Genomic DNA, 20,332 nt, shown 5'->3' with positions numbered 1-20,332 from the left:
AGAGCAGTAACTGCTTTAATGCAGCAGGGTGGATGGTGCAGGGCATGCTTTGCTCCGCAGCTGGACAAGTCCTCCACGCGTCCTGCCCCTGCGCAGGCACCGAAACACCTGCACCCACCTTTACAACCACACAGGTCAGCAAGAGGTTGTGGGGCCAGCAACGCAGCTGCCATGTAGCCCCAGGGAGTCACAGTGGCACCAACTGGTTTCCCACTAAAGGAGGGAAACCTCTGTGGGTACAAGCAGCCAGCACCAGCCCCTCTCCTTCATTGGGATCAGGAGTAGGCTGCTGGCTGCCCAGACACCGGCACAGCAGCATGAGAAAGCCTCTCAGACTGCTGCGACTCGTGACAGGGGGCAGGAACTCCCCTAATGAACATTTTTGCTCAACTACACATTGGCATCAAGCACTTGAGACGTAGCACATGGGGGTAAATGTCAGCCCTGTGTTGTTTCCTCCCAAACAAAATGGGGTCTTCGGTTGCCCATAATTGCACACAGTGTTATACAACCTCCAGGAAAACCAACCAAACAAAAAACCCTAAAATGAAATGCTAGATTTTGGTTTTATCTTTGCCGGTACATTACCTTTCTCAACTCCCTTTTGTAGTTCTTTGGGGAAGATGGAGCTGCTTTGTTTTGTTCCGATTGTTTTTTTGTTCCTGCCAATTGTTTGAAATGGAACATATTTGGGAGGAATGAATTAAATTTTACAAAATCTCTTCTAATAATATATATTTAAAAAAATAAGCAAGGAATAGCAAGTATTTGCCCAGTAGATGAACTGTAAATGTTATCAGGCAAAGTAAACATTCCAACTGTAATTGTTATTGTAGATGGATGAATTCATAAATATGGAAACACTAAAAAAATGGTGTAATACGGAAAACAAAATGCAATGGACTGAGAAAAGAATGCAGCATACAGCAGCCTGGGCAAAGGCAGTTCAAAAAGGTTAAATAGCTAGCATGAGCACTGAAGAACAGAGCTTTCTAATGTGGCACCAGCTCCATAGACACATGCAAACATTCATCACCCGTTCACCCCTCCGGATTTCATTGACACTGGATATGAACCCAAAGGAAAGCATTCCTATCCCCTTTGTCCGGCACTGAACAACATGTCCTCATTAGGAGTTTGCGTTGCATCAGGAGAGCCCTTCTGAAGTCTGTCTCCTCACTTAATATGCTTTGGTTCACGGCACAGGTGGGCATAGAAACCTCTTTGGATTAAATGAAACCAGAAGGCATTCTCCAGGGATGCACCTGAAGTGCTGCAATAGCTAATGGGTGCCTGGGCTGAAAGGATGAGAGTAATGAAAATCCAAATTAAAATCCTCATTTACATGAGTCCCGTGGACATTGGGTACTCAGCACCGAGTGTTTTCTCCTACTGCACCACGTGCCTATGTACCCTCCACAAATCCTCAGGGCCGGTCCTGCACGGCTTTCACTGGGGCTTCTCCAGAGGACAATTCACCTAAGCAAGGATGCTCTCACTCTGTATTGCCCTCAGCAGGATTTTTTCCACTTATTCTCTTTCAGCGCCTGCTGTTAGGCAGCATAAATTCACATGATAAAATCATGTTGACCAACCTCAGAGGGCTCGCGTTACTGGTGTTTTCTTTTCAACCTTTGCCTTACGGGAGACCCCAGACTCCTGACACATGCCAAGCCAGAACCAAAGACATCTTGGATTGCTTGACAGCTTCAAGGTATGACTGCATGCGAGGAGCAAAAGTATGTCAACAAAAGTGGCAAGGACATCATGGCCACCAGATGACCCATTTTCCCATCACAGCCCCATTCACACCCTACCAGACCTACACATCCCACTGCTCTTTGGCACACAGAAGTGGCCCACTAGCCCCCAGGTACCACACCAGTTCGTTCCTTTCCATACACTCCAGATCTCCAGTGGTGTGGCCAATGACAGCCATGCACTTTGCTCATAATTTTCAGCTTTGCTGAGTTGGTCAGCTGAAATCAAGCTGTAATTTGAGGAAATAAACAGCATTTTGAGTGTGGCACTTTAAGAAAACTGCCCTTCATTTTGCCAGAATGTCATCAATATTTACACTCCTGGTTTCCTCCTATACAATGCATTGCAAGCACAAATATTAGCCCTTAGATTATCTGATCTTCAATCATAAAAAGCTGTCTCAGAGCTAATGCTTGCACCCACGGTTCATTAGCAGGCTGGAAAAAAAAAAAAAAGCTTCTGAGAAATAGGAAGGCTGGCCCTCTGCTCATCTGAAAATTTATCTCTGAATATTCAGTACAACCTCAGTCATTAGTTTCCAAAGTCACATACAGAGCAGATAGATGTCAAATCAATATCAAGACAGATAACTTCTTATCAGTAGGAACGGATACTGAGAAACAGCCTCTGTGTGATGGTATCATTTCATTAGTTAGTTATCAACAACCAGTGCCATATGTGACAATCTCATACAGCCCTGAAAAAAGCCTGAGAGATAATAGTATGCTTTATAGCTTAATTTTATGCAACAGTTAATTATATGGCACATTAAATCTACCTCAAAATAAACAAATATTGTAATTACGGCTAGAAAAAAATTATTTCATTCTAATCAGCCAAAGCCTGGCTGGGGGAGGTGGGTCTATTTGGACATGTAAATCAATACTTAGGTCCTAAAAATGGATATTTAGATGACTCCCAATTTTTTACATTTAAGAACTGTTGTGCTGCACAGACAGCCTTAAATCAAACAATTACTTCTCTTTAGGAAATATGTCTTTCCTGTTTTTGCTGTGTTTTAACAAGCACTTCTACATTCAGCTGCTTTGCATACCTACTACATAGAATTTCATTGAAATGTTGAGGAATCCATATTTTAGATGTTTTTACCACTACTGTTTCATATGGAGTATGCAATAAGACGCAACTGAATTAATTTCATCACTGTGATGGATTATTAGTATGCAAATCTAATGGATCCCCTAGTGTTCCCTTGCTATCACATTACTTCTGCTTACAAAGGATTGCAAAACTTTCATTACATTGGCCAATCACTCAAACATTGAGGCAGCTAGTTCATCTTTTTCTGTCTCTCCTCGCGTCTCTCTCTATATAAACTGGATGGTTTGACAGCCCTTTAAAGACCAGAAACCATAATATCCCCTCCCTCCCCTTCCAGCAGCAGACCTCTAATATCAGATTCACGAAAACTCTTCTGGCTCACCTCTGCTGCAGTTTGCAGTATGGGCTGTATCACAATACTCTCTTTATCCTGCACTTCCCTTCTCACAGAGTAAATAAACTGAACTAATTAGGTTAAGGGATAACCATGAGTAATGTCACAGCTGCAGCAAATGACTCTCGGAGAGGAACTATGGAATAACTCAAGCATTTGAAGGAGTACAGAAGCAAGTGCTCTACAATAACCCACCATATATCAAAATAATAAAAAGAGACAGAATTTGGCAACAGGGAGGACATGGCACTATTGACACACATGGAGATGTCCAACATAAATATTTCAAGATCCTTTATCAACTGTTTCTAAACATAACAGGAATGTGCATGAACTGCAGCAGCTCAATTCCAAACAGCATCATGTCAGAGATGACCAGATTTTAGATTTAGATTGCGAGCGGGGTGGAGAAGAAAGGAGAGGGGGGGAAATAGTTTGCAGCTTAGTAGGTCACTTTCAAAGTAGCAGCATTGGTGCCAAATGGAGCTTTCTAATTACTTTTATTTTCCCGCTGAAGTTGCGGGAGTGAAGCACAAAAAGCTGCACAGTGCTGGGGTGATTCACATGTTTCTGGAACCTACATCCCAGGCAATCCCTCCCTGGCACTACGGCTGTTGTCTGTTGAGGGAATTAGGGTTTAGCAGCTTCAGGCTGATCTCATGAAAAGGAGTGACAGATATTCAGACCATAGGATTGCAGTGGGGAAAACATAAACCTTTTGTTTTCAAAACTGCCTACTTTACAAGTAGCAAAAAGAAATCGTGTTTCGTATTTAAGTACCATAAAAGCTGTTGATTCATAAACACTGTGATAGCCATATCATTTCTCTACTTGACAGCATTTAGAAAGACCTCCTAAATTAAAACAATGAACTTTTTTTAAGCTGTTTTTTCCTCTTTCTGAAAACACACACTTGAATGTGTGAAAACAGTATGAGACAGCAAGAATCTGTCTGCTCTCCAGACCACCTATCTGGTGCCACATCATAAAGTCTGATCTGACAGTTCTGCATCTCTCTATCCTACTGGGCATCTCCAAACTTTTCTCCAGCTTTCTCCAAGACACACTGACAGAGTCCTGCCAGGGTAAAAACTTTTTCTTGCTTTCATACTTCCCATCAAACAGGGTTGAACAGGAGGGGCATAAACCACACTCGGTATCTCCAAGTGAGCCAAGACACGGAGGAGTTAGAACACTCCTAAGGCTCCAGAAATGCTCATAGTGACCCAAAAGCAACTTGCCCATGTTTGTACAAACCTAAAGTAAACGTGGGATATGACTAGGGCATACCCAGGAAGCACAGGAAGTCTTATAAATCCTTGTGTGAGTCACCTGTAGGAGAACAGACAGGGACATCCATGCTCAGAGCCCTGCAGACATTTAGAGGTGTTGCTTTCCACACTCTTCTACTTTAGAAACAGAGGAGTCATTAGCCTAAGGGTGAGAACAGTGCTATGTGAGGTGATCCCTGAGTGTGTTTGCTGGAAGGATTTGGGGAGATGCTGCCCTTGCTTTTGAATTCTGGGAAATTTCAGGATCATCTTTCCCTTTTCCCATCTCTGCATTACAGATTCACAACCCAGGCTGAGCAACCCCTTCTGGAAAAACATCCAAGATGTGATGTTAGAAGTACAAAAGCTACTGTTTAATACACCACCCAGCACCGGATGAGGAAAGTCGGTAGAATAAGTGAGATTTATTCGCAAATTCACATTTTTCAAATATTTGCAATGTGTATTAGCAATATTTTTGGCTGCATTAAATATTTGTTTGCTGGAAGTTGTATGGCATGCCCTTTTTGAAGTTGACGAGGAAATTCTCATGCTTGTCAAAATTTTACATACTCTGCCTTGAGGGTTTTCTCTACCTATAGCCTCCAGAAAGTTGTTATTCTGGCTTGTACTTCTAAAGAGGGTTAAGGATCCGTGAAAAAGACTATTTCTTCAGCATCTTTTTATCCTTGTGTTTATCCCCAGCAGAGTGCAAGGTATTACAGTTTAATTCCATTAGGAGACCCACCAGCAAGATACTGGAAATGTCCCAGGGGCTGGTTGTTTCGAGTGAATCAGAAAGCTTGCTGGGACTGAGCAAGAGACATAGGTCAGTTCGGCACCATGCCATTCAGTGGCCATAATGGTTAGGCCTTTCTAAAGCTATTTTTAAGGATAACAGCACTTTTGTCATTTGGGTGATTGTGAAAATCCTACCGCACCCTCCCATTCCTCTGGTCTGTAGCACATCCACTTATTGATTTCACTGGCTCTTTCTCCACATATGATCCTCTTTCTCCAAGCTAAGCAGGACTTTGACCTTTTACTCCCTCATCTAAGCTAACACCACTGCTCCATTTCTGAGGTGTGCTCATCAGGCCTTTAAATCCCAACACATTTTTAAGAAATGCCACAAGGAAACATATCCATGGCTTTAATTTTATCAATAAATAAACCATCACATGCAGGATGGTTCCCACTATAAAACTGGTATTGCACTAATTTAACTGGGTTGAAGAAAATAAAATTTGTAATGTTTTTACAGAAGAATTATGTTAATTGTACAAGTTGAGAGATGCTTCATTTACATCAAAAACAATAAGTTGGAAAGAAAGCTCACTAACTCTGCCAGATCTAAAGGTGTTACCATGACGGTAAGAAGAATTGGTTTAAGAAACCATTTATTTGATGAAACTGGAGGATCCCCAATTTCATAAATCAATTCCCAAATTGCAGGAAAAAATATTACCTTTTAAATGCCCCTAATTGTTATTCATTATTCTAGGCCCTCTAAACCTCACCAGAGTGGTTTATTGATGATGTAGTCTTCAAAGAACATTATTCAGGCAATGGAAAGGAGAAAAAAAAAAAAAAGAAAAAGGTACTGCGCCAGAATAATGAATTACAGTGGACAACATCAAGAAGTTTCAGTTTGTTTGCTTTAGGCTAATTTAACAAATAGGAGGATTCATTTTTTTTTCTCTTATTCTTTTCTGAAGTCAGTTAAAAAAGAAACAAAATTATTTAAACAGGAAAAAGGCAGAGAGATTCATATGGAATTACCTCGCTTCAATTTTTAGGTTAACTCTTATAAAACCTGATTCCCCCAATATAAGATGGGGTTCCTTTGCTGCAGGACTTCTGGCTGCAGGCTTTGTGCTGTTGGGGTGTTTTGTCTTAGCTGAGGTGGCATCCTGGTTCATGGGGACTGCAGACAACTTTGGCACCAGCCACAACAAAACTGGGTTTTCACATGGTGACTTTAAATTGTGCTTTTTTGGACTGCAGCCCTTCTACTAAGTCAGAGCAAGTTCAGTGTGTGCATTAGACCTGATTTAGTGAAGGACTTCAGTGTGCCTAATGCTAAGCATGCAAATTGTCTCATTCATTCTTCTGGGACTAATTCACTGGGTAAAATGTTGGCTCCAGTAAGAGCATAGCTCCCATTTCAGGAGTTTCTTTAGAGCTAACTCCTTCACAGAACAAAATCTGATGGAGCTGCCAGGCAGACATTATTGAGAAACCAGGATTAAGCAAAATGTACCACATGAAAGAAGAAATAAAGTCAGATTAGGGGGAAGTTAAAGAGAGCAATCTGCAGAAAAGTCTGAGGGGCATCTGGTGATAAAGAAATGGTGTGAGCAACGAGAGAAAAATCAGGTCCTACGCAGGGCTTGAGCAAGTGAACTTGATGAATTGTATTTATCTGTCCTGTAGCCGTGAGTAGACACCTGCTGCAACAGCAAACCTCAACAGATGGGTAAAACTGAGGAAAAAGAACTAGCATCTTCACCACATTACAAACCGGAGGCACGACACAGCTGGCCCCAGTTCCAGGCCAGGAAAGGGGATGAAGCACTGGAGCATGCCATGCCAGTCGCCGTCCCACTCGCCTCGCACTGAGCTCCGGGTCAGTGCCCACTGGCACCAGGCCATGGCCTCGGACAGCCGGGGAGGGCAGTGAGGGGGAGGCTGGGCACGGCATGAGCAGAGGGCACAGGCGTGCACAGGGCCACGGCACTGTCTCCAACCCATTGCACTGAGTGGTGCTACTACAGATGTGGCCAGGAGGGAATCACTCGCCCAGGGGACAGAGTAAGTACACAGCCGGGCCCGGGCACCGTGCCGAAATCTCTCAAATCCCATCCTCAGGCTTTGTACAAAAGTGTCTATTCTCTTTAAAAGAAGAAACCAGTACAAAAAGATGGTTGTTTTCCTTTGCACGCTGGCCATGGGATGAAACCTGTTCCTGAACAAGCTGCTGAACTCCAGAGCATTTCACCAAATGCTCTGAAGCATAAGAGCATAAATTTGAAAATCAAAACTATCGGTATATTTGTAATTGAGGCTTGCATATGTCAATTCCTACCACAGCCCGTTTCTCCTGCTGAGCTCTTGTTTTGGTGCAAAATCCAAAATGCCACTACTGCCAGGACAAGGGAGCACGTGTATCTCACCTGCTTGAAAAACACTGATTTGGGGTAAGCTACAGGTCACCAATAATGAAAACAATCCCCATCTCATGTCAGAAATGAAGTAAAAATATATCTCAAACTTTTGAAAACTCCATCAGGACTTACAACACTATCCCAGACCTACAGGCTGCACATACACCAGGGAACTCACAGGGCCCATGACCGGGCTGTGTCACTTGTCCACTTACTGCTGCAGACACAGTCTCATTGACTTTAAGCAAAGATGGGCCCCATTTAGCAGAAATGCTAACGGAGAAAACATCCAGAGATGGAATTGATTTGTAGTGCAGCCCATTAAGCGACTAATACAACATTATGGTACAAAAACGCACCCAGCCCCAAGATACAACCACCCCAGGAGATGAGAGCCAAGACTGTGATTCCCAAACCTGAATTTCCTCCCAACTTCTGATTCAATTCTGCCCTCAGTGGCAGTGCTTTTTAAAAACTGACTGCTTATATTTTCATGTCCTAGCTGAAAACAGAGCTGAGCTCATTTGGTGTTTTCAGATCAGTTATAGAATCGAACCCAAACTTATTTAGGACATGCAAAGAGGAAAAAAAAAAAGTGAGAGAGATAGGAAGAGAAACTTTTAACATTGCTCAGTCTTTAGTGGAGGAAAAAAGAAAAAGACAATAGCCTGCTTTCTTTCACTTGCATTGCAAAATTCACCCTGGGCCTGGGACAGATTTCAGAAGCACTAGCACACAACCAGAAGGTGAGGGGGGCACTGCTTTTCTCGTTTGTCCCTTTGTTCTCTCTGCAGCAATCTAAACAGAACTAATTCTGATGTTCCAGTGTGTGTTGTCTGCCTGTAAGTGAGAACAAAACAAAAGCAGCATTAAACTGAAGTATGTGGTCATCCACACACCATACTGGTTTGGATGACTCTCTGTCTATGTGGCTTTTTGTATTAGAGCTTGTATCAATGGCCTCCTTGTTGTCTGTTGAGCCCCCATGGGGTTACATGAGTACTATCTCGATTCAATAGCTTTTCTCTCAACCATTGTCTTTTAATATAGGTTTATAGTCCTCAAGGATATATGCTGCATTACAATTAGTCATAATGTCCAGCAGTTACTGAGGCTTATTTGCAACACAGAGTTTATTGCCCTTTGTAAGGCTGACAAAGAAATGCTTGTTGAGAGTCTTATACAAAAGGCAAATACAATGTATGAATTTCTCAGTAATACAAAAGACCAAAATAATAGCTGGTCAGTAAATAGCTCTGAAAGAAAGCAAGTAGCATCTCCTCTTCCTCTGGCCCCCGCTCCTGGCCTTCTCAAATCAATGCACCTCAACTAATTTTAAAGAGATATCTTGTAGAGAGAAAAAGGTGACCAAGTATGCCCCCTGTGCTGCATGTTCAGGTCTGCTTTCTGCTGTACTGATGCTGAAAAGCAATGGAGTGGAAGGAATTATGTTTTATACCCCACGCCAGAGGTCCCTGTCATTTCTCAAGTTCAAAAACACATTTTAAATCCTCTCACCAGGGCTTAACACAGCTTGAATTGCATAGAAAAGGAATGAGGAGCAGCACCACTGCTAACAGCAGCTCTGACATGACAAAATGAAGCTCATTTGTGTAACGAAGGCTTTCCCCATCTCAGCACAGTCCCAGGCTGTTCTGCTCCATGAAGAAGGCTCCACCAGCTCCAATTTCACACACTCACCATGCACACAAATAGACACAACCCAGCTTCCATTAAAGTTGATGGAAAAACAGTTTTGCCCATTAATTAGACAGAGGGGAGTCTGACAGGTGGAGCAGCACCCTGAGCTGCCCACCTGCAATGAGGGGACGCAAAGCTCTCCTGCCCCGAGTGCCCCCAGCACGGAGGGACTAGGCCGCACAGCCTGTCCTCATGCGTCCTTTGGTCCTCACACAGGTGGATAACAAAGGAGGGGGAAAAGGGATGGGGGGGCTTTATTGACTTACTAAATATGAATTAAGGCTGTGAATATTGCCATCTGGACTGTAAAGCTGAGAAAGAGGGATCGGAGAAAAAAAGCAAAGAGGAAGGCAGCAGAGCCCGCACGCTGTTTACCTGAGGAAAATGGCAGTTTCATTTAAAATATTTGTACAAGATATTGTGGAGTAATGGAAGAAAAGCTAGAATAGGACCCAAGACAGAACAAACACTGCATCTGCCTCCTCTCCTCATCCCTCCTCCTCCTCCTCTCACCCTGCCTCCCCCCTTCTCCAGGGGTTTTGAGTTCAGGGAACGTTCACATCCTGGCACTACAAATCCACACAGGCTGTGTGACACGGATAGACAACGTGGGACACAAAACCCAAACTCCCTCAGAAAGGAGGGGGGAAAGCTCTTCTATTTCAGATGCAAAAGGCACAGTTCACACCAGCCTTAAAATTTCCTAAACGAATTTGCACTGAAGAGCTCTCAGGAGAGCAAACCCCAAACATGTTCTATTATCCTCTGTCCCCTGGTTCAGAGCTCCTCAGTGTTGACAGAAAGCCAGAAACACTGGCAAAGAGTGGTCATCTTTACGCTAGCACTGAAGAAAATATAAAAACTCACTGCTGGGAAAAGAAAGTAAAGCATCATCTGTGGATGATGATAAATCAGAGTGGATCATCTCCAACCAGAGGGTTTCAATGTTAGGAGTCACCAACTCTAAACACAAGGATCCTTCACATATCGTATGTGTGTCCAAGTACAAAACAAATCCCTGTCACTTATCATGAAGTAGGGAGATACATAAACAAAAATAACGATGCTTATATTTATTTCCTTCTCTTGGACTCCTCGTTACTTTGGACAGGAAGCTCAGCTCATTAGCTGATGAGGATTTTTTTCTGCTGTCTCATGGCCTCTTTTCAGAAATAGTGCTTCAGTCAACTTGCCAGCTTTCCTTGGCTTAGTCTGGGTCCTGCCATTATGTTGGCTTTCTCCCTTAAGAAATCACCTTTTCCTTTCTCACAGCTACTTCTGTGTTTCTTGTTCCTCCATGACTTCTTGTTCAAGAAGATTTCTGCCTGAAAAATCACCAGAGTCCTCACTTCCCTGTCCTGAGGGGAGAAAATCACTTCTCTTGGCTCACTGCCCTGCACCCAGGCATTAAGATAAGGGACCCTCCACAGTCACTGTACTGGTACGTGACAGGCCTTGTAAGAAAAGGACAGATTCAGTATCTGCAGCAATCCGAGAGGCCACAGTTTTTCATAGCAGTGACTTTACGACTGCAACCAGAATTCATAGAAGATCCCTATACCAAGACAGACTCCAGAAGCCCTCAAGGAATTGTCTCATCTCTGAGGCACTAAGTCCAGCTCTCAATCACCAGGTAGCAGTGTGGGTATTAATAAGGAAATCTTCTGCCAGCTTTATAGAATCAAAGAAGAGTAATGAGTATTTTCTGGCCTCTATGCGAATGTTTGCCAATATACCTTTGAACATGAGTTTAATATCACAGCTAATTTTGTTCCAAGCCAGACGTACATGCTCAATGACTCTTCATACTAAAATAAAATATTTCCCTGGTGGAGAAAACATTTATTTCTAAATGAATTCAAACAGATAAATAACAAGGACACATCGGTTCAGGATATAACTTCTCTCTTGTGTATTCCAGGGAATGCAACTTTTTATTTGATCCTAACCTTTGAGGGCTGAAGAGATTCTCTTCGCACTTAAATAGCAACATCATCTATTAGCTTTTCAGTGCAGAAAAGCTTTCACAGGGAATTGTAAATCATTGTTCACTACAAGCCATGTGCAATAGGCACCTCAGTCTGAAAACTCCTGACAAATTGCTCGCTTCTTAGATATTCATCGTGTAGACCTAGATCAGATGCAGAAATTCACATTTTTCCCGCATGCCAACCTTCTATATTTTAAATTCATCACAAGGGGAAGAGAACAGCAATAGGATTTTAGAAATGTCTTTTCCTGAACGTGCCAGTTTATAGACATACCCTTGTTTTATACTTTCTCTGGCACATACCAGCAGTGTAAACACTTGCGTTCATGTACCTTTCTAGTCAGAGGCTCTGTCTTTACTTTAAAAGTTGGATGTGTGCATAAGCTGCCTACGTAAATAAGGATAACATAGAATATGTAAATGAAGATTTTATTTCAGATGACCAAATGAGCTACTGAAATTTAATTGGATGTAAGAAATACTCATCGGGACATTTAAACTGAGGGGTAAAGAAGTATAAAACATAGATAAGGATTTAGTAGTAAATTTGTATTCATGTCAAAGTACCTCTGGATCCTGTCTCTCCCAGGACACTAAAAGCACTATAGCTGACTTTGCTTTGCTTCACCCTGCAGGGAATGGCTCTCCACCTCCAGCCATGCTCCTCTCCCCAGCCCAGGCTACAGGCAAGGTGCAGCGCCCATGGCCACGTAGTTGAGATCAAATCCTTGACAGCCACAAAGTGGGTCAGTAAATTAATTTTGTGGGACTTCTGCAACACACCCTTTGGGGAAGGGTAAAACACATTTTGCCTCCCCCGTGGCCACTTACGCCTATGATAAGGAGAGGTGAGAAGGGTCAGACTGTCCCCTGGGAGATGAAATAATCCATTAGAAGTACATTACTCATTACGGTGAATAAAATATACGGATGCAAAGAGCTTCAAAAGGCATTACAGAGTCAGTTCTTATAACTGACTAAAGTTCAAACCCTTTTGCTGCACTCTCCTTATACATCCCCACATGTTGATGTACATGCAGCCTCATCAACTTCAATTTCCACAGCGTTTTTATGCTCTGTATATCGCTTGCACGGTTCTTTTGGACATGGTCCTTTGCAGACTGACTAGTTAAAAATACATTTCTTGCAATTCATCATGTTGCTGAGCACAGTAACAGCAGCGGAAGCAAGGGAGAAAAACCAGATATGGGGGAATATGGAGGGGGGAAAAGGCTGAAATTAAAATTCATTCAAAGGAAAATTAAGCTAAGCCTAGCAAGCACACATGGTTGGGATATTACAGAATGTATTTTTTTCTTTTCCCTGTTCACATAAACACTCCTATATGCCACCATAAATTCCCAGAAAAAAATCCTTTACAGCAGTTTAAGGCAGAACAGTAATACTCTAGTCATTTCATCCCTGCACAAGCCCATTCCTCAGGCAGCATAAAGCTCTGTAGCATGACTTGCTTCAGTGAAGTGAGACTAATCTATCCCTCCTCCCTCCAAACCCTTTCTGTTTTGCAGTGAAGTTTGGTTTCACACTCCGATTTCTCTTCCAAAGCAAAGTTTCCACCACCCAGGCCGGAGGATTACGTGTTGTACATGAACTATCATTTCATTGATGACTGCGATACCGGTTTCGAAAGTAGGAAACACATCCCACAGGCTGAAAAGGAGACTACTGGCCTGATACCTCATCCCTAATGCCACTCACTGCCAGGGTGAGGTTGGCCCCATTCTCCAGCTGTTTCCTCATTTTCTCCTACAAAGCTAGGTTCCTGCTCTGTTCACAACTCCTTTTAAGTTACGTCCCTGCATTAAGCTGAGCTCCTTAAGTTAATATTCTCCCTAACAATCCCCAAGACAACTACACCAGTAGTGAGCTATGTATTTCTCTTAACTTTTAATATGCCAGCACAATGCAAACCAGTGAAATGCCACCATACAGTGTCACCCTTTTACCCAGGGTCTAAATTTAGCTCTCATTTGTTGCTGTAACAGTGTCGCTGCGGTTTATGGCTGTTTTGTTCTGGAAATCCGTGTGTACCTGCTTGTTAGGGCCGCACAAAGGTTACCAGATATGCTTTTACCCTCGACCAACGTGACCAGCTGTGCAGCTGTTGGAACAAGTCAGTTGACTGTTAAAACAAGAGTCTGCAGCATCCCCACTTTGCAAACATTTCCACCTACAACACTCCAGAGAGATTCACCACAGCTTTTACAGCACATTTAAACGCCACAACAAAACAGCAGTCCCATGAGCCAGGGGCGTTCAGGCATGCTCGGAGCCTGGAAGCCTGAGAGCTTCTATTTCAGCGATCCCTCCGGACCCTGGGGGTTTGGGGGCCAGTTTTCTGCACGAGTGACCCCAGAGCCCAATCTAACAAGGACTTCTGCTGCTTTAAGATCATCTCCCATCAGAATGCCCTAGCCTTCTTGCCTCCCCCACTCTCCAGTCTGTGCTGCTTCCCCTGACAGCAATGTTCAAAAAGGCCAAAGATACTGAAGAAAATAGCGTTTTTCTGTAATGAAGAATTTTCTTAAAAGCCAAGATGTCTGTGGTGGGGAAGGAGAGTTGTTTAATCTTGAAGCACACAAAAAAAAAGATGGGACAGCCACTCACAAATATGCAGAAATTTATGTTTATCACCTACCATGATTTAGGATTCCTGGATGAGCCTTAGGCTAATAGACAGAACTGCACGGTTGCTTTTAGAGCATAAGGAACTTTAGATGACACGGAACAGCAGAAGATAGGACTCGTTTATGATTGCAGATTTCCTTCTGACCCACATCAGTGAGACATGGAGAGGATTTCATTTTTTATTTGGAAATGCCTTTCTATAGGGGGAAATCCTTTCCACCAGCGGAGACCTAGCACTTTTCTCCCAGGGGAGCATGGTCCCTGAATGGTTATGCAGCAGCATAAAATTTGTGTCTGGCAATATGAGAAATTCAGTCTGAAGATATCTGTTCTCTGTTCTTGGTCTGTTGCATACTGTGTTCTCTTTTTTCTAATAATGTACCCAGTTAATAAAAATAGAAATCTCATAGCCCTCTTGGAGGTGCCAAATTCACAGCTATCAAGAACACAAACAGGGCCCTTTATTTCCAGCACTAGAAAAACAAGCATCCTATTAAGAGATTTTAATTATTTTACAGAAGGCAAGTACTTCTGCTGCTGTCTACATCGACTTTGTCCACTTTCCTAGAGGAACAAGAAGCAGCTTCACCGTAGTGTTCCCCATGGAGCCAACATGCAAGGCTCTGCATTCACTGGTCTTCATCCACAAAAATACAGAGCTTTGCAAGCAGGAGTCTTAAACATTTCTGTGAGCAAATATAGCCCTGTTTTATCTCTTGTCCTTCTAACGTTGTCTGGATGAGACTTTTGTGTTTTGCTTTGTTGTTCCCTAAGGAGAGGGTAAAAGTATAAAGGGAAAAAAAACTTAAAAAACAGATAAACATCTAAAGTTTCCAACAAAACACATGGTTTAACTTAAGGAAAAATCAGACAGCAATCTCTTAGAAAAATATGTATTTAAGTTTTGCTCTATAAGGAGTGGAAGAAAAATCCTTGAAGACTTGGAGGGAGATATCAGATAGGAAAGCTGAAAAATATTGAAATGATCATGGTTCACTTCAGCTCTGCACAGTGCTTCTGACACCAACTTCAGAGAGCAGAGTCCAAGCCCTGTGAACTCGGTCTGAGATAAAACTCCCTACTCAGTGATCCCTAAGCATCCAAACAATAATAAACACATTGAATCGTGTTGGAAAGAGCCAAAAGGAAGACATTTTCAAGAACTGGCTTGCTTTCACATCCCTTCAGGTTTTGGTCGAGCAAAGGAGGGCTGAATGACCCTGCCTGCCTCTCTCAGAAGTAACAATCGAAGACAGACAAGCAAACACTCTTCCTTCCTTTCCTGTAGCTCAGCATAAGGCTAGCATTTAATCCCTCTGCCTTTCCTGTTGGTGTGTATTACCTGAAAGCCTTAAGTTGGACAGGGAGGCAAAACAGTCCAGGACCTAGCCCTGCCTTTTTTATTGTCATCCTCCTTATCTTGTTTTTTTGTTGTGCAGGGAAACACGGGACAAGGGATCTTCTTTCTGCAGTGCACTTTCCTGATGGCTCACTGGCTCAGAAACAAGTCCCAGCTCCATCTACCAGCATTATTATACACTCTAACCTGAACTGCTTGAAAATTTTAATGGAGGTTGATTCCAAACTCAGTAAATCTGGTAGAAATGAAGCTTCAGAGCACTTCAGACCTCATCTGATTAAAGTTAGTTTACTGGTATCTTTGCCTTGACCTATCAGTCTCATGAAATGACAAATATACCTACACCTTGGTGCCTTAAACAAGGTACCAGCCTGTTTTCCTACAGCTACTTTTAGCAGATAGGTAACAAATAAAAGCAGTTCCAAAAGGCAGAAACAATTTTGATATAAAAACTCCCTGCACACACAGATTGTTGCTGTGCCACTGTCATCTGTCTGTCCTGACCACATCCACTGCATCAGTTTTGCTGTTCCCTCTTGGGATTGGTAAGTACATTCTGGAAATTCGGGCAAAGCTGACAACGTAACAATACAATAAACTCATGACATCACAAGGAAAAAATCTGCATCAGGATGGTCAGAGACAAAACCTTCCTAATCTGGGTCTGCCCAATTACATCATCATAAGAACCCGACACTTGCTGCTTGCTCCGTTCACAATCATTACTCTTTATGGTCTCTTTTTCTTCTGCTTGCACTTCAGTTTAGGACTGGTCGCACTCAGAATTCAACTGAAGTCTCTGCAAAACATTGAACCTTGCAAATTCCAAGTGTTATCAGCTGTGAGGTGCTCATATTTAACCAGATTAGTATATTCTAGCAATGGCAAAATCAAATTTCAGGTGAAAATTATGCCTTTCTGGGTGGGCTGATGTTAGCAGATGAAAACAAAAACTTGTTTGGGAAAATAAAATACTGATTCAGAAACCGCAGCAACCTGGCTGCACTGTTGTGTTCTTCCGTGTGTCCTATGGTACAGCACGGCTATAAACTTGTCAGTGGTTCCTTTCCCCTCATTTGATAGCTACCTCGTCAAGTGTGAATCATGAAACCACATAAACTGCAACAATGCTGTCCTCCTACTGACTTCTCGGAACATAAACAATAATAACATAAATATGACTTACCAAAGACTTAAGTAAAGCACTTAAAGGAAATCTATATTTTTGTATAAACCACGGATGTTTAGTGATGTGGTATGATATTTCTGCTTAGCTCTGAATAGCTGGAAATTATCTCACTACTGGAAAATAGTATATTCCTTGGATACCATAAATTAAAGCCAAAATAGTATCTTTTATTTATTACATATTTTTGTGTTGATATCAGGCAGCACCAATACGGACATTATGGACTGGTAAATGATTCGGGTTTGATCAATTTACAAATGACAACGAAGTGCTACCAAGTCTATGTAAAATGTGAAGAAAAGTTCTTTTCAAGCAGTTTGATTCTGGAAAAACAGTCTATAAATCTTATTTGCAGTTTATTGACCTCTTGAGTGTTCATTTGGCTGTTGTTGGATACTAACCTTAGATGATACTGAATATCCTCAGATGGGCCTAACTACCAAGTCACGCAATCCTCATATTTTTTATCAGCTAATTGGTAACCACAAATATTTGTAGATTGTGTTATCTGAGCAATAATGAGAATCCAGCATGGAAAAGCTCAGACATGAAAATCAATGTTGAAACCACCTTAAAGCCCTTAAGATGATAAAAGACAGAGTCAAGCCTGTAACATTGTCCTTAAAGAACCCCATTTGTACTAGCCCTGCTTGAGGATCTTCCAGGAAGAGCTCCTCCACAGATTAGGACATGGCAAGATCTGCTCATCACGGGCTCATCACGGCACCTCAACTACTTCATCTCCTACCAGCTGAAGCTGGCCCTCACCACATTTTTGCCACTCACCATCGGAGCTTCTCCCAGTCTAACTCCAGTGCTCTCAACCCCTCACACAAGCTCATCCCCTAATCCCAGTGCTTACACTGAGCAACGTGAATCATGCTTTTAGAATCAAAACTTTCAGTGACTACCAGGCTGAGAGACCTTAGTACATGAACCTTTTGCCCTGAATAAACGGGTTACCTGAAAGGGAAGCTTGGAGCCTTACGATTTATGTTAAAGTTGCTTGTGAAAATGATTTTGCATGAGCAAAAGTGTACTTTACTAGGATCAGCAATAACAATAAAAGCAACAAATATAAATGATGATAATCTGCTGTATCAGACAGTGTTCACACAATGACCAAGACTGAATTGCACCAACCTGATGGTCTATGGTGCCTTCACTCAGGTACTACTACTGCTGGTCCCTACAGCTGGTGCTGATGTTCCTTGCATTTGTTGTCTCAATCCTGCCTAATACAATTGCTTAACAATTTCAGGATCTGTGTGTTTCATCGAGGGAAAATCTAATTTAAAGATTTGACAGAGCTGACAAAGTAAGGAAATTGCAATGAAAACTGTAAACTTGTCAACAGGCTGGAAAATTCTGAAAAAAAATAGTTTGATATGGAAAAAGCATTTGCCAGATTTCTTGTATCAGTTCCACAGCACTTGAGTTCACATATGGGATTCCCTGGCACAGTGAGGCCCTGACTCCTACTAACACTTCTAAGCACTGCATTATCTACCTTAAAAGGCAAACAACGGCAAAAAAAAACAACAAAAAACAGCAGCTTATTTGAGTGGGGGCTTTCTGACATGACCTTGTGGGAGTCACATGCTGATTTTTCTCTGGCAAATGAGAAGATGCTGCTGCTCCCCTTCAACAAGGGCTTTGAGATCTTCAAACAAAGGGCTCCAGATATTGAAGTTCTGGGTACACTCAATATGGGATGTTCCCTGAGCTATTGGCAAGAAAGAGGCCAAAAACATCTGGATAAACAGATGTAACATAAAGGAGTCAATACTAAGAACTTTCCCTGATCCTTTGTTATTTCACCTGTATAACAGTGTAAAGTAGTGGATTTTTTCCCATTTTTCTCCTTATTTCTCACATTTACAGTGTACTAGTCACTTGAAACAGAATAAAAATTGGTATCCTGGTCCACAGAATGACAATGACTGAACATTTTACTCCACTGTTTTCTCAGGTCTACTTCTACTTTTGTATTTACTTATTTGAGCCACTAAATTATCTAATTAGTGGCATATATAGTTGAAACATGAGCTGCTGTGAATATTTACTGCACACTTGTTCAGGCATTTATCTAAATAGGTGGCATGCCAGGCCTATGTAATAAGGAATAATGGTTCTTTAGAAGAGTTACAGGAAATTATGGAAGACAAAAAAAAAAGTTTTCACAGTGGGTTGTAGCTTCCAAAAACATATATCAATTCTTCCAGAGATAGAGCAATTGCATAGTAATGACAAAAATTTTATTGTAACAAATAAATCAATACTTGCCCTACTGCAGTCTCAGATGTTACTTTTATGGATCTTCCCATGTCTATTATATAAAACTGCTCCTGACAAAGTGCATTAAATGACAACTGTTGGGGGGGAAGGAATACAGTACCACATCTTTGCGCACTGTGCTCTACCTGCTATTAATCACTATCTCATTGCACGAAGATCCATTTATATCACTGCAACAAGAGCGCTGAGTGGCTTACAGTGATGGACTGCGCTGCACGGGGAATGTTTGTTTTTACAGCAGACCTGTCACCACACGCCCGACAAAATGAAAAATTCGAGTTATCTCCAATTAGAAGTGATCTTAAAGAGGCGGCAAAACCAGTAAGAAAATATTGTGGGGCAAGGATAAATAAAATTCCAGTGTCCTATCTTTTCAATCCTCATACCTATCCTGTGTATCAAATTTTCTCAGAGCCCTGTACAATATAGATAATCTCTCCTGTACCAGAAGGGTGCTGCACCAGTCCCTTTTTGTTCAGGGGACTCTTTTTATTCAATGTAATAGCAAAGCAACATTTCATGGTCCATAATTGATTGGAGCAGTATTTTTCTGGATATTTGGTAGCTAGAAAAGAAGTCAAACTAGACCGATTATGCACAAGGTCATACCAGAGTCATCTGGTCTAGGAATCTTTGACTTCACTCTTCTTTGTTTTCTAGAGGGAAAAAATTACCAACCAGATACACAGTATTGGCAAAAAAAGGAAGAAATGGAAGGCCAGCAAAGCTTTTTTGCTCTCTTGAACCAGTAGCTAGTAAGACGAAGACGCCTGCCCCTTACATCTATGCTTCTTAGTCCTTCCCCCTGCAGCAAAGGTGCCAGCAGGGACCAGTGCCATCGACAAGCAGCAGTAAGAGCCTTTGAAGTTGGGAACACCAGATGTAGGCAGGGAGTAACGTCACTGTGACTGGTTGAAGAATTACAGCTGTCGATTACACCTTGCCTTACCTCACCTGTTGGCAAACACCTAACAAGTTTCCCAACAGAAAGGATATGGTGGTAGGATTTTATTTTTTTTTTTTTACATCCACAAATATTCATAACAATTTCTGAATAATATTATCTTCAAGAGGTACTTGCAAGGGTTAACCGCATCATCAGCTCATTGCTTTATCCCTCTCTTTTCCCCCTTCCTAATCTTTTACCCATTAGATGCTGCTATCTGAGAACTTTTGGGGAGGCATGATGCCTTTTTTTTTTTTAAACCCTCACTACAATTTAAGCATTATAATGGGAAACTATAGTGATACTACACAGCATTTCTCATGTAAAAAATCCCCCTACTTTTTTCAGGACTGCTTCTCGGAAAGACAAGTGAAAAAACAACTGTAGTGAGACTCATCCCTTGCCCACATGCACCAGACATTTGAAATCATTGGTTATCTACAGATAAAAGTCAAGTCTCCAATGCTTTCAACAGGAAAGACAAGAAATAGGCAGTTTAGGGAATTATCTGCTTATTTCCATAGTGTCTTCATTCTAAGGTGAA

The 20,332-nt window shown here is 42.0% G+C and overlaps 1 long non-coding RNA gene across 1 annotated transcript; it reads right to left on the bottom strand.

Annotated features, from left to right (window-relative positions):
- Nucleotides 1–14,707: 14,707 nt before the first annotated feature.
- LOC121076783 lies at nucleotides 14,708–15,908 on the bottom strand. Its single transcript, XR_005823706.1, has 2 exons — nucleotides 15,822–15,908; nucleotides 14,708–14,764 (listed from the first exon to the last, which is right to left on the bottom strand). It is a non-coding gene; the product is annotated as an uncharacterized LOC121076783 (long non-coding RNA).
- Nucleotides 15,909–20,332: the final 4,424 nt, after the last annotated feature.

Source organism: Cygnus olor, chromosome 12 (assembly GCF_009769625.2).
Source record: "Cygnus olor isolate bCygOlo1 chromosome 12, bCygOlo1.pri.v2, whole genome shotgun sequence".
NCBI lineage: Eukaryota > Metazoa > Chordata > Aves > Anseriformes > Anatidae > Cygnus > Cygnus olor.
This window is presented reverse-complemented; position numbering and strand designations above follow the sequence as displayed.